The sequence below is a fragment of the Wasmannia auropunctata genome, unplaced genomic scaffold, assembly GCF_000956235.1.
Source record: "Wasmannia auropunctata unplaced genomic scaffold, wasmannia.A_1.0 LD336103.1, whole genome shotgun sequence".
NCBI classification, from domain to species: domain Eukaryota; kingdom Metazoa; phylum Arthropoda; class Insecta; order Hymenoptera; family Formicidae; genus Wasmannia; species Wasmannia auropunctata.
This window is the reverse complement of record NW_012026787.1, coordinates 618,778-644,284: the sequence shown is the minus strand read 5'-3', so window position 1 is coordinate 644,284 and position 25,507 is coordinate 618,778. Positions and strand designations below refer to the sequence as shown.

The following is a 25,507-nucleotide window of genomic DNA, read 5'->3' as shown; positions in this document are numbered from 1 at the left end:
ATATATTGTACATGATTTATAATTCTTTGTACAATATGTAAGTTAATAATAGTCGAGAAATAATTGTATCAAATTTATTTACATCAAAAATTTATTACCCATTTTATCTTTCATAATTATTATATATTTCAAGTAGCTCGCAGTTCTCTCCAGAAATTTTCGTTGTGATATCTAAACAGGAGTTACATTGATTGAAACGCCTTGATTGAAACGATAAACAAAACGGCATCGCGAAATGCGACACTGTATTACAAATTTCTAGTGTATCGGAAAAACTGATTTCGTTCGAGGATCGGATGAGCTGGATTTACCGACGTCGCTTCGTTTCGCTGCTGCCGGGGGGTGGCTCTAATGCCAGAGAGGCTGAACAATTTATAAACTATTCAGAGACAGCCGTGATAGCCGCGAGATAAAGCGGAACGCAGTCGGCCGCAACATCCGCGGTAATATATTATTGCTTAGACAGCGCGGATACTTTTCACAACACGCTACCAGGTTGATAGCTTATACAGGACGAATGAATCATCATGTTACAGACTATCACTCACTTTACATTATCACTAACCCTCCTCCCCCCCCCAAAAAAAAGAAAGATATCGATTTGAATTTAATTCAATCGTAATAATTAAAAGCTAGTAACATCTACTCTTTGTATAAAAAAGGCAAAGTAATTAGGATGTAACTAATTTACACAGATGTGTGTTAATAAAGAAAAAATTCAGAATTATACAACTCTGGCCATAAAGCACTCTCACAAATTGATGTAAACGTTTTATATCTAACGAAAAAATGAATTAAAAAACAGTTTTATTGAAAAATAATATTTATTTTTTTAAACAATCTCAATGTTTTGTTAGCTCATTTAGCTTTTATTGCCGCTTTTTCGCAAAAAAATGCCATAAATTGCTTTCTACTTATATAGCCAAAGGGCTGTATACGTGGTTTATTATTTTACACAGAAATATTGTATATCGCAAGTATAGCTTTAACGATCATCCCATAAATGCTCACTGATCGATGCGACTGTTTTTAAGTGCATAATGGAACGGAAGCCACTTCGCCATAATAGGGGAAATAAGAAGCGAGTTAAACTAACAAAAGTACGGGGAAGTCTGCCCACGTACGTAGATAGGAGATATATATATATATATATATATGTGTGTGTGTGTGTGTGCGTGTGTGTGTGGGCTCCTTTTACTCGGCGGAGATTCGATATGGTCCGCGCACTAAAGTCATTTCTTACGTACAACGTGCGCCGATAATGGTCAACGTGCGCGCACGCTGTCTAGAGCGCGCGCGCGCGCACGCCCACTATACGCGCGGCGCGGCGCGGCGCGGCGCTCTAGATAGAGTACAGTGTAGCCCCTCAGCCACTCAGCCTGACGGCACTTGAGGTCTCGTCGAGTTACCCGCGAGTGGCGGATGTCATTTCAATCCGCTATTCGATTACGCCGGCGGCTCTCGCCTTACCTTACCCGCCCGCGAGTTCTCTCTCGTTAACTAGTTGCTCTTTCCGGCGAAACACGCCGCGCCGGTTTACACTTACGCGTGTCTCGCGCCCGACGAATATAAGTTTCGCGCGCGAGACGACCCCGATGGAATAGTAATACGGTTTCTTCGGAAGAAGGAGAACGCGCGCGTCGTACGTGATATTGGTTGGTAGCGAAGCGCCGGGGGTGGAAGGGAGGAGGGGGAATGTAATGTAGATCTAAACCGGAGAGACTAATTTTATAAAGGAACGGAAGTGGGACGTACTGAATTCTCTCGGAGTCCAATTAAATAATTTCCGTGAATCTCGAATGGATTAGCATGCCTTTCCCGCGTAATCTTAAGGAAAACGTAAAGACGATGGTACGTCCGCATTGTTACTCATAGGAACAATCCGCCTCTGCACTGGGCTTCCCTTTGTTTATCCGTTTACGTATTTACTTAATGAGAGCGTGCATAAACGGCCGCAAACAGCGTGTACGGGCGGGTCTCGAGATCTCGGGCGAGCGAGCGGGCGGGCGGGCGAGCCACGTCATCCGAAATTCTCTAATATCAAGCTTAATTAGTGGATGTTTCCCTTTCCACCGTATAGCTCCACGGCGCGTCCACGCACGTGACTGACGTCAAGGGTACCCTAACCGCATCCACTCGACTCCGTTCAATGCTCCTTCCTGTCCCACCCTCCCTTCTCCCTCTCCCTCTCTCTCTTTCTGTCTCTATCCCCCTATCTCTCCCTTGTCCTCTTTGCCTGTCCGTCTATCTGAACCTGGCAGGGCCTCCCCCCTCCCCCGGCCAACGAGTACGTGTCAGGGACTATGGGATCCTTCGACCCATTAGTGTCCATGCATACCGATCCGAGGGATCGAGTGCCGCCGTGCCGAGCCACTCGGCTCCGCAAATGAGCCTGTCGTGTTCCGGATAATACGAAGCGCAATATTCGTCCTGTCGCGATAGATCATGGGCACCCGGGTGCGGCGCGCGCGCGGCTGCACCCCTTAGACCGTGCAGTGAGCCCGCTGCGCCGCCGTGGACCCGCGCGCGTGTTCCCCGTTTAATCTTCTATCGTATCTTGTGTTTCCGACATTACAAAAGAGGATAGATATATGTATCCCGTACGGGGAGGGGAGGAGAGAGGGAGGGGGGAGGGGTAATACGTATGCGGTTCCTCGAGAGATTATACCGCGGCTCGAATCTCTCGTGTCTCGATATCCGAGCGGAATATATATAGAGCGGAACGCCGCGCCCGCCCGAAAGACGCGAGCCGCAAAATGCGCCGCGGCGATAGACGGTCCTTTGTTCATTAACGCGACTTTATCCACGGCAACGGTGGCGAATATCGAGCCCGTTAATCGATACGAGGCAAAACCGCGAATTTACCTACACACACGTGTCCGAGCCTGCTGCAGTACACGGCACGTCCCGCGAATCCATTAAAACTTCGCGAACTGTTTCTGAACGCTGCATCAAACGAAGGCGTATCATAGTACTCGCGATAGTTATTGGAATAGAATAACATACGCTCGCTTATACTCCGCAAAGATACTTTTTGTCCGCCACAAATGTAGCTTGGGTTTTAATAGCGTAAAATAAATGTCGTATGTTATTTCAATAAGACGATATTTTAAATATTTAAAGGAGACGGAAGAGGAAAAGCACACGCGCGGTGCAATGGCGGTTAACGAAAGGTGTTTAAAAATAAGGCAATATTTATATGAATTTTTCTTCTTATTTAAAAATATCATTCTCAGCTGAAGAGAAGCAGGTTTTCCACCTGTTACTGTCTCATTAAATATTAAAATTTTTCATAATTATTCAACATCATGTGCACTTTCTCTCTGTGAGGCAAATATACTTCCACTATTTCTACTCTATATCTCACATATTTCTATACCCTTTTTCCCCTGTTCGCGTATCTGAAGAAGAAAATGAGAGTCGTAACTGCGCGGCCGCGTCGTAAAAGCCCACGGAGTTCATCCGCGGAGATCGTATCGGCGGGGGGCATATTTGGTTTCGCGGACTGCATTGCGGTATACGTACTTACGCGTCAGCTATCCGCGCGCATTCTTCGACCTTACTTCGACCGCGGCCGGAAGTTGCGGCTGGGCCCCGTCGAAGGTCCGGAAGCGACGGAGTTACGCTTTAAGTAACGTTCGGTCCGTGCCGCCAGATCGGATCGCGAGTGGCCACACCACGCGTCCTTCCCCTCCCGCTCCCCCCCCCCTCCCCTCCCTCCTCGTCCCGGAATGCGATTCCCCGACCGTTTACGACTAACGTATCCGACGCACGTACCGTGTACGTGACGCGCGTATCCTCGCCGTCCCCTTTCGTCCAGTACTGGCTTTAGGGGTAGGATCGAGTGGGGGATACGTTTTGATGTCATTAAAAAAAGTTTAATTTAATTAATACTATTTAATTGCAACGCACAAGCAATGAATATTAATGCGAAGAAGACGCTTGGTTAATAAGTGTGTATGAAGTTAGATGATTAATATTGATCTCTGATAAGTACATACCATCAATTAAGCAAGTACACACAAGGCGTCACAAATGCCTACCCATCTGAAATTGCAAGGGCATATATACTTATATATATATATATATGTATATATATATATATTGTATATACATAATACAAATATATGGATCGGTATCCCTGCAAGTTCAGATGGGTATAGGAATTTGTGACGCCTTGTGTACATAAATTAATGAGAGTGAAACTTAGCGCTTCAACGATCCAAATGCTTCTTACATGAATAGTGCATGCAGTCAAAGCGCATTAAATATATATATATAGTTGCGCTAATACGAGTATATTTCTCATTCATTGACACCACTGTGTCTCATTCAGGGCGCTGATATACCTAAAGCCGGGGGTGACTTTCTCCCCTGGGTTTTCCGAGTCGGCTACAACGTGCACGAGTCATTTGCTACGTTCGGCGAGATACGAGATTCGGGGGAGGAAGAGGGGAGAAAAAGAGAGAGAGGGTGAACGGAAAGGGCAGCACGAGGGAGAAAACGCGACATCCCGACCAGCCGGTGCGTGAAAAATCGCGTCCTTTTATAAGGATACGCAGATTCCTCCCGGACGTTTCGTCATTCTTGCGAGATGGCACGGGGGCGGCATATGGTTTGAGGAAAATCGGATATGCTGTCGTCGCGGTCGTCGTTGCTCTCGCGTGTCGATGCTCTTTCATAATGGTGACTTTCCTTATGTACTCTAAACTTATTAAACTACACCCTAATGATAATATGAAAAATTTTTCAGTAGCGTCAAATTTTGGTAAAGCTGTTTAAGTCGTGCATAAAAAAAAGAACGTGTTGTTAAATTCGTGCTAAAAAGAACCGACTCCAACAAAGGATATGTCACAACTCATAACTGTCCGAAACAAATTTGAGTTTTTCTCGAAAAATGTTGTTAAACATAAAAATCTAAAACATGCATGTTTTTAATATAAAACTTTATCATATGCAAATAAATTTGGCATAAAAGTTATCTTCAATGTTTATTTGTGGAAAAAGTATAATTTTACAAAAATATTAATGAAATAGGAATATTTTGACAAATATAACACATTTGAAAAATCTAAATACACAGTTATAAATTACATAAAAAACCATAAAAGTTTTGTTTAAAACTTTGTTATATATAACTTATCGTTTTAATAATTATTTAGAATTAAATATAAGCGTCAGCTTTTAGATGGATTATTTCGTTTCTTAAGCTTCAAAATAGGTACGTATAAAAAAAATACGCCTCTTACATTTTAAACAATACATTTTAAGGAAGGTCACATCGATTTCGGATAGTTGCGATACGTTCCTTATAAAGTAATAGTCGGTATTTTATAGTAAGTATGACCTGATATGATATGCCTAAAATATGTTGTTTTTGGATGTTAGATCGATAGACATTTCATTGTATATATCGATATTGTTTTACAAAAAAATATGTGAAATTCCAGAGAAACGTGGAATTGCTGACTAGAAACTCTATGTTTCAACCGGATTCAATCCCAAAGTGGGGCTTTGCATATGGAGCATTAGATACCAGTTCGACATGAAAGTTCAAAGCGTTTATGTACACTGCGGAGCTGTGAATAATGCGCCTTTCGAGAGAGTTTAAATAACTGATACGGCAGAATGTGAGGTTGTAATTTTGATCGAATAACACGAGAACAACAACGACTGCATAATTCAAAGGTTATCTGCTCCTGAAGCTTGCAGCCCGGAGCTCCGGAGCTAATTCAATTTTGCGCTGTTGTAGACGTAACTTTTCGGCGTGCACTAAAACGTGTCCCGGGGCAACAATTTTCCTGCTGAATTCCACCGCTATCGATACGGCGAAAGACAGCGTATGCATATCGGAATTAACTGACAGATATCGACGCGACCGGCATTACTGTACTCTCACATTTATGAAACTTTGATCTACGTAATTTTAGAAGTGGTAGACGCGATCGATCATACCGCTAGACAATGTAAACCAATTCAAGACAGTTTGCTCGAAATATCGAATAATGTAGATATATCGTTTTTTTTTCTTATCGCCCTTATTACGCTACATTATACATTACATTTCACCCACGATGACAAATGTAAAATACATATTTCAAACCTCGAATTAAATATAAGTTTCGAATGTCTACATAGTTCTCAATCTTAATTGCAATGACACAGATCCTCTGATGACTGTGGAATTATTGTTTTATAACTAAAATTAAATTCGTGAGTTCTGAGACACATTTTGTACTCTAATGAAAAATCATTTCAATCATATATTTATATTTAATTTCGTTAATTTAATACATATTTGCCTTTTCGCAAACACGTCGAATTTTCTTTAAATATATTTTTTTAAATAGTAAAATGAATCTTAAAACAGTGAGCTGCAAGCTGATGTATTTTATGTCCGGATCAAAATCTATCTTTAAATTTAAAAAGTTTCGAGAGCGTCCGTGCAGCCCTTCACAAAGCTTGCGACAGGTGGGAAGCCACCGAGAATCCTCTTCGCGCGGCGTAACATGACACCGACTTCGTTACGCCGATAATCCCCAGGGGTATCGGTACAGGAGGTAACACCGCACCGGTACGGAGACGGCGGACCCTTCCGTCGAGAAAATTACACTCTGAGCTAATATAGCCAGGGTGTTTCTCTCTTAAACGCACACCGGGGCGAGAAGGAACTGTTAATAATTCTAATCGAACGTGCCTACGTGTAACGCGCGCCGGCTCCATAATTGCTCCATTATAGGGACGGCGGAGGTAATTGGTCCCGGCCGATATCCCGGGTACACGGACTTTTGGCATGCGATGAGGCATGGCGCCGCCATGTAATTCACCGTGGGTCTCCGGGATCGGAAGAGGCGGAGGAGGTTCGATCCTCGGCGCAGCTTCCGTAGTAGCTTTCGTCGAGAGCAAGATAGGAGAGCAATCTATACGTCATTCCGCATTCCTAGGCCGGGGCGGGCCCTGCAGCAGCGACGGCGGCAGCGGCGGCATCGCGACGCGTCGCGACGCGACACTCCCTTATTCGCGAGGGTGTTTCGTTATATTAACGACGCACGCCCGGCCAAGAGCGATAGGGCGTAAGCCGTGAAATATTGAAATGGGATTTTTCCGTCTACGAACAGAACGAGAGAACGGTTGACTAGAGGTCGTATCTCTCTCTCTTTCTCTCTCTCTCTCGTCGCGCGACGACGTCGTCGATAGCGACGACGACTGTGTCGTCGGCACGTACGCGGAAAATGGGAATATAATGCGGATCGGATGAACTGAAAGCTCGTCGATCGTGTGACATAATTGAGATTTTTCACATACGCACATGCACACATAGAGAGAGAAAAAGAAGAGTCGCAGATAATGACATAAGTTTCCTAAAGAGCCACTTATTTCTCGGTAACTAAACACTGTTGCACTTTATTAATGCTGATAAAAACATAATCTGTTTAGATAATTAAAAATAGATAAAAGCCCATAATTCATATATTTGTGATTTATTTTTGTATATAAAATCAGCTAAAAAACAAATTCTATAAATGTGGAAATAACATTCTGACGATTTTCTTTTGCATATTGTGTAATTTTAATAATATTGGATATATTATTGTTAATATTAAATTGTTTTATTTGTTTGTATAAATTTCCTAAAACTGTTTTATTTATATTTTTCTCTTTCTTATTTTTGCCGATTTTTGTCAGGCGCTCATTTTGGCTTATGTTAAAAATGTGAAATATTACAAAATTCTAAATAATATTATATAAAACTGCTATTATATTGATAAAAATCACTTTATAGTTTATATTTATATTTTTAAAGTTTTATTTTTAGTTTCTGTTTCAGAAATATAATCCAAAACCAAAGTAGTATGACGGTATTGGTGATATTTCTCTATATATATTTTTTTCTTTCTCTTTTTTTCAATACTTATATTAATCTCGTGCTAGTTTCGTAATCTTATTATTCAATCAACTTGGACTTGACAGGCATTTGACACAATTTTCGCTTTTTAAGAAATATTATATTCATAAATTATATAAAACGAGAGCTAATTTTACATACTTTGAAAAGTATAACGAAAAAAGAGATAATTTTATATATGTATATCTTGATTTCAGGACAAATCTCTTTCAAAATTTGGGTTAATTAATAGTAAAACATGTCACAGAGTTGAAAATGAAACCAGACAGGGAAAGAGACGTGTTTGCAGAGTGTAATAATAAATGAGGAATAAGAGGACCAAGAGGTGGAGAAAGGTTAGGAGTGAACAATTCGTAAATCCACGTTGACACTGCGAACGCCCAAATACACGATGTGCGGTCGAGTAATTAATTTCTGATGACGATCGGTACGATTGACATACCTTTGACCGTGTAACGCAACCCGTCCTGAGCAAATTACACGTGTTCGACTGTTACAAAGAACCTATGTTTGGACCGGCATAATTAATGCTGATACGTTGCTGTGGGAGACTGCGGTTTTGGCGATGCGACATTGTTTATTCGGGAACAAGTGCCCGTTTGGAAGTACGTATGCGATAAAACAAATATGACATACCGTGTGCGTCGAGTCGAGTAATATCAAACACGAATATGTCAGATCGATGTTTCCGTATTGTTTGACTAAGCGCTGAAAATTTACCTACTTTGCGATATACCGGTTAAATGCGAAATCGCGTCAATATTAATTCAGCGTCACCAGCAGCGTGTGCGGTTTGAAAAAAATCTTAAAAAAAATAAACTGCTTTAAAAATTAAAGTCGCAATAATTTTTAGCCATAAATAACTACTTTCAGGTAGTAAAAAAAAAACTGGATAACGGAAAAAATCTTATAAATTCACCGACGTATGGCGGCGATTTAATTCAGTTACTTCGACATTCAATAGTTTAATTTAATAATTTAATTTTAGCATCATGATAAATCTTTGGTTTGTTCTCGCTGCGCGAAATTCGCGCGGAAATGTGTTTCTCTATTTATCGGCCACCATCCAAGTAGCGATCGATATTTTTCGCGCTATTATCGTGGCTCTCGCGCGGATCCCCGGCACCGCTTATCACCGCTACGCATCGTCGCGTCATAGACGAGGCGCCCTATCGGATCGGCGAGCGGCAGGCCGTATCTGAACGATCATCAGAATTGCCAGCTCGCGTAATTCGCGTAATTGTGGTTCGCGGCCGCAACGAGCGGCCACGGCAAATAATTCACGCGCGAACGCGGGTCAAGTTTTATCCCGGTCAGGTCGACCTCCGAATCCTCCCGCCGCGCCGCGTCCTTCGCCGCTCCGCGCTCGCGTTCTCGATAATAGACCAGACTTGGTTTAACACCGTCCAATGCGGTCACGAGGTTCTTGACAAGATGTGACATTAAATAATAACCGCGCTCTTAATAAATCGGCGAATGCTTTCAAGTAGCTTGCAGTATAACAAGTCAAACGACACAATAAATTTTTTATTATTAATATACGACAAAATATAGAATCAATTATTTTTCTGGCTAACCTTCTTTAGTCTCTTAGTCTTTTAATCTGTAAAACTGCTCCAGATTACTGTGATTTTTAAATTTCAAAAATAACAAACATTCAGGTACACGTCAATTCTACAGGCATCGTCAAATCAAGATAATATAAGTTTTTTTTTATATCATCAAGTTAGAAATAATTCAGTATTAGACGAAAGGGGAGAGAGAAAGAGAAAGATTTTACGTTAAAAATTTAGAAGTTTATGTTAAGAATTATACGTATTTCAAGAGAAGAAAATATTATTGTTTTGAATTTTATGATGCTTCCGAATAAGCTTGCCGAGAATAGACTGTTTTTCGACAGAGAGGGGCCCCGCTTTGAAATAAACCACCTCAACCCTTAAATCTGACCCCGCACTAAACCGAGCCGCGCATCGTAACTTGCCGGTTGGCGCGGCTTTCTCGCGCTTGATTCGTGCCGGCGCGGCGCGGGCTGGCGCGGGGTGGCGCGAGAGTAAAACGCAAAGTTATTCCGCCGCCTTGCCAAATAGGCGATCTAAATGCGCTCAACCGACCAGAAGAGGTAATACGTTACCGGTTATTGCCGGCGGCAGCATCTTGCCGAGAGCAACCCTCTCTCGAAATCGCCCGAACGGTTGGTGCGGCGGGGGTTGGACCGCGGTAAGGGGTGCCCCCTTTTACGGGGATGGTAATGCACGCAGCCAGTCGCGATATCCTTCGATATCGCCTCGATTTCGCGGCCCTGGTACGCGTGTGCGAAATTAACCGTGCGACTTTCGGCACGATCGGCTAATATAGGAGGAGATTGAGCGGAATGGCAAATCTTTCGGTCGAGAGCGATCGCCGCGATTCCCCTGTCGATCGATAAATCGTCCGGAGGTCACGAGAGCCCCGAATTGGCAACGATCTCGAGATTGTTAACCCCTCACGGCATTAAATCCGCCCGACCGATGAGCATCGACGGCATATAACGGCCGCGCTTTCCCAGTCGAGGATAGAGTGGGAAACGCGCACATTTGAATGCCGAACTATGGATCTTCATTTTATTCTCCCCGATGCTTCCGCGATTGCCGAGTATAATGCGTCCGTATATTTCTTATCGTATATCAATCGTATTTTTATCCTAATGTACTGATAAAATGAATATGATAAAAGTTATTTTACTAAAAATTGTATAAGAAATTATTCGAAACTCGCGCAATTTAGAGGACGCATTTAAAGAAATCAAATCAAATATAGAATCAACTGGTTAGAGTAACGGCATTATTGATCGCCGTCGTATTTCGGTATATTGTTGCATTTGCCGGGGCAAGTTTGACGCTTCGAAAATGAGATTTCGATATCGGTTTTGTTCAACTCGGAGTTCGCATGCTTTTCTATCACGTCAGCGAGGATCGTCTCGAACTGAAGCAACAAAGAGTCACCGATTTTTTCCTCCTCCCCCCGCCTTTACTCCCACCACCCTCCTCCCCCGCTGCTGCTGCTGCTGCTGCGCTTCTGCGATAGCATACTGCGCGAAGTTCGCCCGTCGATACGGGGAAGTTTGCCGATCGTCGGCGGAAGTCAAAAAGCGTCGCGTTGAAACTCGAACGGAATGGAAGCCGTTTTCCGAACTTTCTGACAAAAACGATTAAGCGTTGTAAACAACGGGTCGATGGCGGGCGGGGCGGGCGGAGCGGGGGAGGGGAAAGGGTGAGAAGGACGGGGGGGGGAGACGAGGGGTGAGACGGAGGTGACGGCGACGCGACCGCGATGTACCGCGATGATATTTCTCAGCGCGCGGTTTCGCTATTTGTCAGGAGATGGATGTTAATAGATACCGCGACTCCGGCGAGAAATATCGAAACTTGGTAGAAAACTTACGGGGGCGACCGTAAATTCTCAAATAACCGGGGGAGAAAACTACGCCGCGAACTGCGCCCGGCGCGGCGCGGCGTGGCGGCGAGCGGGCGGGGGGAGGGCCGCCCGCCCGCCCGCCGCCCACGTCTCGAGAATGTCAACGCGCGGAAAATTCTAGCCGTTTTCCGAGCGATAACTGGCTCGAGGAGCCAGAGAAGACGTCGCTGCGCAACTATTAATAAAAACTTCGCAATTGCGATATAAACTTTATGTTGCACAACGGAGGAGCGTTTATCTTCTTCCGTTGTTTGCTGTCAGTAAGTTAAACGAATCGAATGAGAAAAACGAAGAATACCGGAGGAGGTAATTGAGGATTGAAATCGCTTCGCGCGATCAATGTTGAGAGGTATTAAAGTTTCTGTTCTTCCGGTCGAAATATACGTCCACGGGTTTGCGAGGAGAATGCAAAAGAAAAAAAAAAAGAATACGAATCTTCGAAACGCTCCTAATTTCATCTGATTAAATCGTTATCGGCGAAAATAACGATTGAGAGCCTCGTTACGTTGCAATGCCGTTGCAAAGCACTTCCTATGGTTCGGTCACGTTGTCGGTAACGCGGTTTTAAAGCCACATTGTGCGCCACTGAGATCAGCTACGATTTCTATCGGTCGCGCACATCTGTCGCTTGGTAAGGGAAGTGTACGTGTGTCTCGGCGATAGTTCGCATCGCACAATAGAGGCTAAGGCGCACACGTAACGCGGCACTACAAAAACGGTGCAACAAGGGCGAATTGCATCGCGGTAGTGACAAGGACAGCGATAGCTGTTTAATTAATTTTCTCGCAAAGTGTTCGCCAAATCGAGTGGCCGTACGTGCCATTTGTCCGTCGGCACGTACTTGTCTCTTATAGTACATTCTGCGACTCGATTTCGACCTCGTGAAAGACCTTTTGTTATTAAAAAGACAGAAAAAGGAATTAAATTTGATGAAAAGCACAAAATGTAAATCCTAAAATTTATAATATATTATAAAAAAACACAGAGAAATATCTAACCACTTTCCCAGGTGTAAATATTTGCCAAACTTTGTCGCAAAACGAAAAGAAATAATGGAAAAAAATGCAGCTTTCAGTTTATCAACGATACATGTGTTTCAAAATCATGCCGATTAAAGATTTTAAATCTTTTATATCGCTATATATAGCGATATAAAGGATTAAAAATCGCGCGATTTTGATTTTTTACATTTCAAATTTTAGCAATGCTTTACGATCAAAATTCATATTCATCGAATGCTATTAGCAAAAAAAGAATACAAAAATAGATTTTGAACGTATGATAAAATTTGCACAATTTCTCCATACATTTTTAAATCAATGATCGCATTTAATTAAAAGATTCACAAATTATATAAAATGTACAGTTTTTATAAATACCTAGCTTTATTTCGATTATTAACAATACGTCAATAAACATATTTACTTTACAAAAATTTACTGCCATGTTAAAAAAATTTGACAGTATAGAAGTTATTTCTTTCATATATTTACTCTCGTATATAAGTTTATCACGGTAACTATGGCACAAAAACTTTATAGATAATATATATAAAAATTTTATAACATAAATCGCAATAAAATTTTATTTATTGCGATAATAAATTAATTTTGTCTCATATATAATAATATAATCTCAGCTGAGATAGGTGCACGATAATTTTATAGGGATGACTTTTTGCAACAACATTATACATAAAGTCACATATCGCGATAGATCTAAGGCGTCCCGTAACAATACAAAGTCATAAATTAAGACTCGTTGCATTTCGCAGCGCGAGACGCGACAATTCTCGACGACAATCCCCAAGTTGGGATCCGGTCAGGAAAGTCAATCTTCAGTTTCATCCACGGGATGCCGGGACGACCCGCGGGAAAATCATGTCGCATAGTGAAAGACGAAGGGTGGCGAAGCGGACATCGATCGTCGGCTCGCTGCAGGGCCGTCTTCGTCGGCGGGCGCGCGATTCGGCGGGGCGTGCACCGCCGACCGGGTATTCATATTCATATTTCAAAACTCGCACCCCACGGCCCATTGTGCCCGCTGAATACGCTATGCAGAATGCGTCGTCTGGCGTATAACGTTGCGGCGTTCCGGCCGCCTCCTGAATTAGTAATGGCACGTTGACAACGGGCACGACCGTTCGCACGGCGCGAACGACGCAACGGCTTCGCGCATCGTGCGTCGCGCGTCGAGCTCGCGATCGCACCGCTCAGTCAGATGCGTATCGCGCGGCGAGAAGTGCAATTTACTCCAGATATTAATTCAGGTAATGGATTGCTCGTTAACGCGTGGGACCAACCAACCCCGAGCGTATCCGTGCGGACACACGTATCCATGCCTGAATAGATATACCTCATATAAAAAATCCATTTATTTGAGCCCCATAAACCGAGGGGGAATCTATACGTAAACCTTACCTATACACTTTTCATTTAGATGAAATAGTATAGCTGTACGTCCGGTCATTTGTCACGGGTTGTCATTTGTCCCTCCCCCATCCCCTCAATTCCTGTATTACAATAAGCGCGCTAGAAATTCAAATTTAAAGTATACGTGTCGTATACAATACAATAAAGTGTATTGTATAAGAAGACAAAGATGGGGTTAAATTATATACACAGTGGCTGCCAAAAGTTTTCGATCAGCATATAATTTTACATCTTTTCAAAAATTCACATTGTAAGTAAATTCCTAATTGTATTAAAATTGTGAGTTTGACTGCTCATGTAAAATTGAAGATATAATTTTTTATACTTGATACAATATATTTTAATAATTAATAATCTTTCAATGTATATATACAATAAAATTACTCATTGGTCGGAAATTTTTGGCAGTCGCTGCACGTGTGCTATATAGATTTTAATAAATAAGTTTATAAAGTCAGTTACATATTTACTTTTCCACGTCTAAAGTGTCTATAGAATGTAATGTACACGCGAAACTCGAAACTTTACCTTAATGATTTTCTAATCGATTCATGAGGTAATAACGATACCACGCGCTACTGCGGTTTTCCACGCGGTCTATTAGTTTCCATAATCGAGTCATTATTCCTTGATTATCCGTATACTCTGCGTGGTATTTTCCTATCTTTATTACCTCACTATACGAACCCATGTTCTCCAAACGCGCACAGGAACAAAAAAAAAATACCTCGATAGAGATGGCGGCAACTATGCCGGGTGAAAGAGAGTTCTCGGAGAACAAGCGCAGTAGAGCAGAGCAGAGCAGAAGCAGAACAGAGCAGAGCAGAGCAGAGTAGGGTTACCGGAAAGTTCGCGTTACATAATTAAATCGGGCGGACCGAAATCGTGTGCGAAACTTGAAGTGGTTACACGTATGTATGTGTACATCTTCTCTCGCAAGCGTAACCGAGAGGCGCAGAGAGCGAGAGAGGAGAGAAAGAGAAAGGGAGGGAGAGAGAGAGAGAGAGAGAAAGAGAGAAAGAGAGAATATGTGGGAGAGAGAACGAGGGAGAGAATATACGGCGGTGCTAACGAGGCTCGGAGGATCGAATCAAGACCGAATCTCCGCCGCTGATTGACCAGGGCGGAACCCGGAGAGCGGCTAGAAGGCTAATTAGCTACCCGGATCTCTGTACGTGACCCGACAACGGGATCCCGAGACGCGGCGATTATGGTTGCCCTGAGCGTCTTAATTTCGACCTGGCGCTCCGCAAGAAGGAGGAGACATTATATCCGACTACCGACGTCGCGGTCAAAATTCTCTTTGAGACGCGCCGATTCCCGTTTCCCACCGTCGACTCCCGTCACTCCCGTTTTCCGCTGAGCATCTGCGCTTAGAAATTCAGAGCCGCTCGGTGGCTGCCCGAAATGATAATTAGGCTGAAACTTGGCGACGGCAATTAGCGCGCTCCCGCGCGCGCGCGCGTGCTCGCGACTTTACGTAGGCTGAATGTATAGGGATATACCGGAAGCCGAGTTTCACGCCGAACTTGATATTTTAATGATAAACTTCGAGTTATCTTTTCCATAATTAACAGGAAAATCAATAATCTTTTCCATATACCTACTCTGAAAGAAATGCAGTTACTTAATACGTGAGCATTTCATTTTCAGAATTTCGATATACATTATAGTTATGGTTCTTCTCTAATAAAGATTTTCTTAAATTTCTGATGTATTTCAAAAAGAGTTTTAATGATTAATTGATTATAGGGAGGCAGTGTTTCATGTTTTCTTTATAAATCGATTGTAAATTTATTAAATCACTCTCGTGCATACACAAATTCTATTTTTTGATAGAATTTTTAACTACAGTTATCGAGAACTTTTTAAGAATATATACCTATAAGGTATTCCATTTTATATTTGACAATCAAATATTTAGAAATTGTGGGGTTTTAGAGAAAAATGTTTCAGACAAAAGTTGTAAGATTTTGAGGGGGACGTATTTTGGTCAAATTGCTTTTTTCTGATGGTGGTACTAAAAAGATATGAAGTCACCTCCACTTTTTTAAATAAATGATATGATTTTTTAAAAATAATATGATTCCTCCAATTATTCTGCATAAAAAAGTATTGAGGTAAAGTTATCGAAAAATCAATAATTTATGAGATATTTCATATTTCATGTCGAAATATTGCTCCACCACCTAGAAAAAAAACAATATGATCAAAATACGTACCCCTCAAAATTCTACAACTTTTGTCTGAAACATTTTTCTCTAAAACCCTGCGATTTCTCCAAATATTTGACTGTGAAATAAAAAATAAGACACCCTGTATGTATTTTTATATACATACAATATATATTATTATATTATTATATATTTTATTTTATAATATAAGAATATTAAATATATTATATATATATTTTAATGTATAAAAATTACACAAAAATCAATAGTTTATGAATTATGAACGATTGAAATCCTATGGCAATCCTCGATTTTCATTGCTCGCTTAAATTCAGATAATACTACTGCGGAATTTCCACTGTGAAGCTTTTGGTTGTCGAGAGATACGATGGACATTCGTAGATTGCAACAAGTGATAAGTTTTCTCGAAATATCCCTAAAAGGAAAGACTGATTCCAAATCTAGAAAATATATACCTACTATAATTCGGGTACTTTGATATATGAAGAGATAGTTTGAAAAAAATACATATTTATTCTTTTGAAAGTAACATTTTCGTAAAAGCAATGAAAAATAGAGCATAAATAAGTAAACTATGTAAAAACACTAAAATAAAACAGTTAATGTACGTAAGTGCATTCCAGACTAATTGACTAGTATACGTTTAAAAAGGGGAACATGTTGCAGTCTGAATATGCGCGTGTAGAAATAATTACCATAAAGATAATGTCGATGTGCGGAATTTGATCGCGTGGTGGTTTATTAGTTTATTAACTCAGCGCGAGTGAAACGTATTTCAGAAAGGAATTTGTATGGAGTAACCGGCGGAGTTATTAAACATTTAATAACGTTTGACGTTACATGCGGACGCGATTTAATAATAGTTAAACTACATACATAGGTACAATAAAAATCGACTTGAAATTTATCAAAGAAAAGGACGGACGAAAGGAGTAGTGAACCGCTCTCTCGTGCGACTCTTTTAATGACGTCAAAAGATGTAATTATACCACGAGTCGCGCCGTCGCGTTTTTATTGCGAGACACTGAATCGCTTTGTTATTGCCAAGTTATACCTATACGTATACGCCAGGGCGTTTCTCGCGGACGCCATTATTAATTATGCCGGGACGACCTTCCGCGAGGACGCTAATTACCGTGAGATTAACAAATGACAAAACTGCGGTCAGCAGTTGCGACGTTACACGTGTGTTTAACCGCGAGCATCTGCAGAGCCGAGAAACATCTGACGTCGGAAACTTCGGCTGATGGTATAACCGTCGCGTCGCCGCGTCGTCGTCGTTCGCTCGAGCCGGGTCATCTGTCACTCATCCGAAGGCCCGTGCGACACGTGCCAAATAATTACGCTAATTGAAACGCGAACACACACACACAGCGGTAATCGTCCACGGTAATTAGTGGAGTAATTTCACGGTATTATCTCATTTATGATCGCGCGCGTGGTAATCGCGCGAGCAGGTACGTAACCGCGCAATGCAAAACGTGCTATCAAGGCCGCGTCGCGTTTAAGGCATCCTTCGTTTAATCCCGAGCCGGCGGCTAATTACAAGCAACCTTACCGATTAAATTATAGGGCGAGACAACGACCGTCTCCCGGCTCCGGAAAGGGACACAGAATGTCGATAGTCTTTCCACCGCAGCGAGAAAGCATACCAACGATACGATCAATCGGAGCAGTACGGTAACGAAGGTTAAACGCAATTTCAAAATATTTTTTAACGTACAAAAGTCACGGACAGTCGTGAAAACGTTTCTAACAAAGGAAATATTAAAAATTGTTAGAAATAAAAATTAATTTTTTAATAAATATATCACAAGACTATTAAAAGAAATGATAATTATTGATTACAGCATTTGAAGATATTGCATCATATACTTAGCGTCAAAAAATCTTCACGCAAAATTTCTTAAATCCAAAACTCTGAATTGGATTTGCACGTTTCATTCGATTAAACTTTATTCTATTCAGGGCTAGGCAAAATACATCATTAAAGTATTTGAAATACAAAATACAAAAAAGACTGGCAATCTTCGTATTTAAATCACAAAATACAAAATATTTTCAATCTTCCGATTTAAAATACAAAATACTTTTAAATTTTTATTTGAAATGCAAAATACATTTTTATTTGATCTTTTAATTACGATAATATATAATATTAAACTGAACAGTCTCTTCTTCACTTTTAGAGAGAGAAAGAAAAGTTGTTTTACTCTCTTACATTCTTTAACAATCCTATTGTCCTGTGTCAACCGCACGAGAAATCTACATATTTACTTATGTGAAATTATGAAATTTGGCTCTGATAACTTGATGAAAATAGTTAGTGTCGCTAATTAGGTATATAAAAAAAATTTAAGTTACTATTAATTGTTGTCAAAAATTTTTATCAATAATTTCTTTAGTATTTCAAATACATTGAATAACTTTTTCGAAATACAAAATGCAAAATACTTTTATGTGCTCCGCTGAAATACAAAATACAAAATACAAATTGTATTTCAAATACTGTATTTGAAATACAAGTATTTAAAATATGCCCAGTCCTGATTCTATTAAATCCAAGTTTGTTCATTCGGAACGCTAAAGCGTCTTGAGAGAGATGTATCGTGCTCGCGGGTCGAAAGAAGGAAATTTCACGTCTCTCTCTCTCTCTCTCTCTCTCTCTTTCTCGGAGTCGCGGGCGCCACAGATGAAACTCGAAACGCTTAATTAACCCATTTATCATCATCCGCAGCGCGGGACTAGGACGATCGCGAAATAAGCCTGGCGGATGGGACCGCTTGCTTGCGTGCGTGCATGCCTGCTTACAGGCATGCGTGCGTGCGATTGCGCACGCATCGACTAACGCACGCCTTGCTGAACACCGGATGAACACGCGCGCACGTACACGCGTTCGCGCGGGCAACTTCGGAACCGGTCGACGAAAGTGGTATAATTACCGGGATAGTCTGGCTTGTGTGTGCAAATTTGACTGCGCACGACTCGTTGAATCCAATTCAACTGGCTGAAATATAACGCCCGTCGATTATTGCCTGTCGTATTTTATATGTATCATGTGGGTACTTTATTAACGGGAACGTAGAAAAGCGCGCACGCGCGCGAGAATTAGACGGGAAAAGAGAGCGGGGGCGACATTTTATTATTGGCAGTCTGCAAAATTGTAGAAATTAACTAATAAACTGGAGCAAAAACGAAATTCACCGTATATTTATACATCTAACCCAGTTTGTTATTATTGTTCGCTTCGTGAATAATGTACGGTAGAAGAGAGCTTTAAAATGTTTTAACATGTATTACATCTTATTTCTCTTAAACCAATATCCGTACATGTTAACTTTTATCATACATTTTCGCAATTTATACGATTTATTTCGTCAGTTTGGTGAGTTTAGGATTAACCGGTCGCATTTCCTGTATCGGAAATCAATTCTCGCGCATTTGCGGCGTCGCATGGAGAAATGATAAAGATAATGAAGCGGGTTCCGATACCGGCGAGACCTGAGTGCACACGGAGACGGATCAACGTGGACAGTGTTTGACTGCAGGAAAATTAACGACCTGACCCGTATATACCCCGTTCGGTAGTTTGAATCGACGATGGAGTGGAGCTTGGCTAATTACCTCCGCACTCTATACAGAAAGAGATTGCTTGAACGTCACCGGTCCATACAACTCGTGACGTTCATGTTCTCTCTAATTTCGAGAAATTTTAATGCCTTGCCGATGCTTAAATTGAATCGGACGAATTTTCGGTACGAGAAACCGGTAGATAGATCCGCATTGCTAAATTCTGCAGAAGACACAATTCAATTGACCTGGCAGCGACAGAGAAGCTTCCAGAGCGGCTTCGAGTATAATTTTTCTTAAATGGTAAATTTTAATTCGCGGCCATAATTTAAAGTCAGACACCTGCGAAAAAGTTTGGACTGTCGAGAGTTTCAACTTGAGTTTCTTTTCGTTAGTCTTTATTAAGAGGATTAGATCGTTCCCCGAAAAGCTCTACTCGAGACAGGCGATGCATCGATAGCCGAAGCGAAAAGAAGGTCCGCGCGCTTCCACTCACTTCCCCGAAATTCCACGAAACTTTTCCGTGGCAGCAATTCTTGCGCGCGGCAACGGTAAAAAGTAGAGAGCCCCTCGAGTGCCCCGATGATCAATCGGGTCCGCCACGTCGCCGTGGTGTGCCCACGTACTCGCCAAATGTTTGCAAAATAGACGCGCTCTCGGCGCGAGGAGGGAGAGAGAAGGGGAGACTCGGTCGGCGCAATAATTCGATCGCCGTCGGGTTAAAAAAATACCACGTACGACAGGAATGATCGACATTCGCTGGGGTTTGCGCGGCGAGAAGAGGTAGGACGGGAGGAGGGGGAGGGGGAGCGAGGTTGGAAACGAACTCTCCCTCGATTTAACGAGATAATTTGATCGATCTCTCGTCGTGCACACCGGCGCATTTACGTTCCTGCCGCCTGCAGGCATTCCATGTACAACCTGTACTCAAATGCCGCTATTCTACTTAAACGTGATGTTACGTTTGAGAAATACATTATTCTTCCTAATTTAAACGTATATTGCACGATGAAAGGGCCACCGCAAAATTAGGTGTTTTTTCGCTCGTTTTCGCTCGATCTCTTATTTTGAAGCAAATTTGTGCCAAATGGATTAGTCATGATGAGACAATAATCGCATAAAATTTTTAAGTTGAGCATATGATTGATTTTCGAAGTATAGAGAGTCAAAGTGGTGCCTGTCGCTTGAGAAAGTATGACACTATTGTACTTTCACTGACCTAATATTCAAGTTAAAAAATAGTCCCGACAGTATTTTAATGTTTTTTGGGTCGCTAATTATGAATGTAAAATCTGAATTCTAAAATTCAAAATGGTGGATCCAATGTGGCTGCCCGACATTGCGAAATTCAAAATAATCTGAATAAATATTGCTTCTCGGGGATCTTTTAAATTGCTGATTATGAATCCTAAGTCTGAATTCCAAAATTCAAAATGGCAGATCCAATATAGTGGACACAAATTCCAAGCTGTCATTAATTTTTGTGGAATCTACGGAGGTTTTCAAAAAAACTGGAATCTATAGAAGAGTTACGCGTTGTTCACACCCGTCTTTAAAAAATTATTAAAAAAGTCAAGGAATGGATGGGTAAAAATGTAGGACCTCAATTAAAAAAAAAAGTCAAACGACATAAGCGCGGTACTCTTTTTATTAACATTCTTTATTTGAAATATACTACCTGATGGTTTCTGCCGCCAGACCTACAATTCAACTGAACTATGATAACGCATCAAGTTATCGGGCCAGGGTAACAACAATTTATTCATAAAATATGTTTAACTATAATATATTTGTATCCACCATATTGGATTCCCTATTTTGAATTTTGGAATTTAGACTTTATATTCGTAATCAACGACCTAAAAATCTTTCATAAAACAATAGTAATTAAGACTTTTCTTTATATCTTTCAATATTGATCTACCATATTGCATCCATCTTTTTGAATTTTTAAATTCAGACTAGATTCGCAATCAGCGATCTGAGAAATCTTTGAGAAGCAATCTTTAATTAAATTATTTTGAATTTTTTAATTCAAACTACAGATTCGTAATCAGCGACCTAAAAAATTCCCGAGAAGCAATTTTCATTTAGATTATTTTGAATTTCTTAATATCGATTAGCCATATTGGATCCGCCATTTTGAATTTTGGAATTTAGATTTCAGATTCGTAACCAGAGACCCGAGAAACAACAAAATATTGTCGGAGTTATTTTTTAACATAAATATTAGGGCAATAAAGACACAATAGTGTCAAACATTCTCAAAGGATAGTCACAACTTTAACCTCCTATATTTCGCAAACTAGTCATATGGTCAATTTAAAAATTTTACGCGATTATTGTCTCATCATGACTAATTATTTGGCACAAAATTTGGTTAAAAATTCGAGATCCAGAAAAGGAGCGATTTTTGCGGTGGCTCTTTCGATCGTTTCGATATTTAAAAAAATGATGATTACGTGACATTTGATGTTTTAAGTAAAAAGAAGAAAATAGAGTCCTTTATATATCCATAGTGTTTATGTTTTTTTCTTTACTTTGATACATAAGTTCAGATTAGCCAGCTAAATTTACCAAGTGTTTCGCGAGATTCCGACTAATTTGATCTAGTGTGTCCAAGCGAGCTTTATGCGAGCGATATTTTAGTCGGTCTAATAGGCGACGTGCGCATTTACACGAGCTGGGCCTCTTCCGAATCTACACAATCGAGCGCTGTCCGCCCACAGTATACTGGTGGCTGGGTTGGGGAAACGCAACCAATGGAACACGCAAGCTCTATATTATCGCGATCGTCGTACGGTTGCGCGACCAATTCCGATCGGCCGATCCCGACCTGCAGGCCCGACCGACGTGACGGCCGCGAAATAATTTACGGATAATGAGGACGCTACGTGGTGCCCGGTCAGACTTCCCGCCAGCGTGGTACCCAGTTAACCGACTGATTGCGAACGGCCGACCGGACGCGGACGTGATCGACCGCGAAACGTGCTGAAAAATTACCCCCTCCTCGAAGTGATCCCGCCGAGATAATATCGTGGCCATTACCGCGAGTGCTCTCTATTTGAGTCGTTTCTTCTTATTAACTCGGGCAATTTAACGTACGTATGATCGTATTTCTAAGAATCATTGGATATATCGCTCGGATATTCGGATTAATGGTAAAAAGCATTTTCCTTTCCTCAAACAATACGAATACGCACGAACGTATACCCGAAAATACTCGTCGTTACGTATCACAAGCCTTTTTCTACTTACGGAAATTTCGCAGTAGTAAAAAGGAAATTTGTGTCCGGCTTCAGTAGAAGAAGCCGACGCGTAGCGTCCAAAATTATGATACATGTATTAGAGGTGTGCGAATAGTTCGAATTCGAATCGAATCGAATCGAATAACAGTGCAGGATTCGATTCGAGTTCGTTTTCGAATTTGTAAGATTCGAAATCGAATAGTTCGAGAATTTCGAATCAACAACGTTTCGATTTCGAATCGATCGCCTATTTTATTTGCTTCATTTATATCTCCCGCGCGATCAATTATTTTTATCCAATAAATAAGTATTCTTGATGTATGTAACGTACCCATGTAGATTAATATAAAAAATATTCGAAAGCATTCAAACTATTCGTGTACACACATATTATTAATTACATATTTTCTAGTTCAAAATGTCACATAAGATCATGATCCTTTATAGTGAGATGTAGATCGAAAACAGGTCTTCAGTTTGTTTAAATCATTGCGTAAAATAATATAATTTATAAATTTTCATATTACGTTCAAATTAACATGTAATGTAAATCTGAGAAAATTTGATTCAGATTCGATTCATATTCAAATTAAAGAGATTTGATTCGATTCGATTCGAAGTGAAAATTTCAGATTTGATTCAATTCGATTTCGAACATGTTATCAAAAATTCGATTCGATTCGATTCGACCATGCAAATACTTGATTCGCACACCTCTAACATGTATACGCATACTTTGCATGAGAATTTGTTCAATTGCTCTAATAAAGGATAACTTTCACAAATAAATTATGAAATTTTAACAATTTTCAAATGCTTGTTTTTTAAATATCATTATTATTAAATATTATATATTATTATAAAACATTATTTTTTAAATATTATTCGATTTTTCAAATCGATATTTTTAAAATGACATAAACATGAACGCAGGGAAATCTGAGTGATTAATTTTCACTACAAGAGCATATAAAAATGGTAATAAGGATATAAAGGAAACATATTACTGTGTAGTTTAACCAGAAGCTATCCGGGGTGCAGAAAGTGACAATAACCGCGTAAGATGCGAACGTTTACCGCTATCCTCAAGAGCGGGCCGGATGCTGTAAAACGTTTATGCATACGCCTTATATCTCATATTTCTCCGCAAACAACCGGCTACTGGAATCTGATATGGCCTGAGATAAAAGGTTATTATCGAAAAAGTATACAAGTGACGGGAAATTGCTTCACGTAGACAATTTATTTTATAACAGTCAAATGTATCGCTTATTTGATCACAAATTACAAACGCGCCATTTTTGAGGGCAAGATTACTGTAAAGAAATTTACTCGCGAAACTAAATCATATTATTTTATATAAAGCACAGAATTAATTATTTTGTTACTTTACATGTTTTAGAATGTAAAAGTCATAGCTATAATTTAAAAAATATATATAACGCATAGTACAAATTTTAATAAAAAATAAAAAAAAGAATAAATTAAATAAAAATCATTTACTTTCCAAATAAATTAGTATTTTGAATATTTGACATTATAATTAATAAATAAGATAAAATATCTATTGTGTTAAAATAGTTATTTGGCAATAATTTTAATAATGTCTCAGGTGTCTCTCTCTATCTTGCTGTTTCTCTCTGTCTTTCTACAATATACGATGCTGCAGAACCCAATACGATCGAAGCTGTATTATAGCGATGGCATCGCGCGGCAAGAGAATCTTATTAGAAACTCCAGGCAGCTTGATATCGATTCCGCATCAATTTGCATTCATGATGATCCGGGAGAAACTATTCGACCGCTTGTTACCTGCTCATCGCGGGGCTGCATCGCGGGTGGGTCGGGGGGAGGGTGCGCGGATACCAGTCGCGGGGAAAATTGTCAATAACATCTATTACTGTCATGACGTCTTTATTACCGTCACCGTCTTCTCACGCTCACCCCGATTCTGTCGTCGAGACGACAACAGAGATAATCTTGACACATAAAATAGCTCCCTTCTTGCAAGATATCTCCAAAGTGCGCACAATGTGCTTCTAACTATTTGTTCTGTATATCTTAACATAATAATAACTATATTCATACGTCATCGATTCACGCGGTGGAGAGTTTACAGATTCAGAATCCGCGATACAATTTACGTCGAGTAGCCATGATTTTATTCTAAACATTTGTTTCAGAATTTTTTTTACAAAAAGAAAGCGCAACATTACATAAAGAAAAGGTTGAATGTACTTTATAAAAAAAAAACTATAAGAGAATCACGTTTAATATCATAAATTTAACAAGATTTAAATAACAGAAAAACTTTAAGAGAGATCTTATTTCCACTTTAAACTCCTATTAAGTTTATAGTAGCATTCTTTTCTAATGAACATATAATTAATTCTGTGGCCTTTATATCGTTTATTTCATTATTAAAATACTGTTGTTCCTTAACGATCTCATTTGTAACTCGGATTACTTAAAATCTCTAAGTGCACGGCTGCCCGAGTTCATCCAAGCTTAATAGTAGAACATTAAAAAAAAATATTGTAACCCATTGTCGTTTAAAAAAAATGTCGTGATTTGAATTTTTCGTTTCGCGTATGTAGTAGTCGAAATAACATCGAATGTCGCGTGAATCCTATCGTTCGGTACAGATTGGGGTATGAAAAATTTCTTCCCTCGAGAAAAACTCTTGTACGTCAAGACGAAATA

At 40.3% G+C, this 25,507-nt stretch overlaps 1 protein-coding gene across 1 annotated transcript in view; it reads right to left on the bottom strand.

Moving 5' to 3' along the window:
- Nucleotides 1–25,507, bottom strand: part of LOC105457320 (transmembrane and TPR repeat-containing protein CG4341) — a 368,988-nt gene that overhangs the window by 297,712 nt on the left and 45,769 nt on the right. The window lies entirely within an intron of this gene.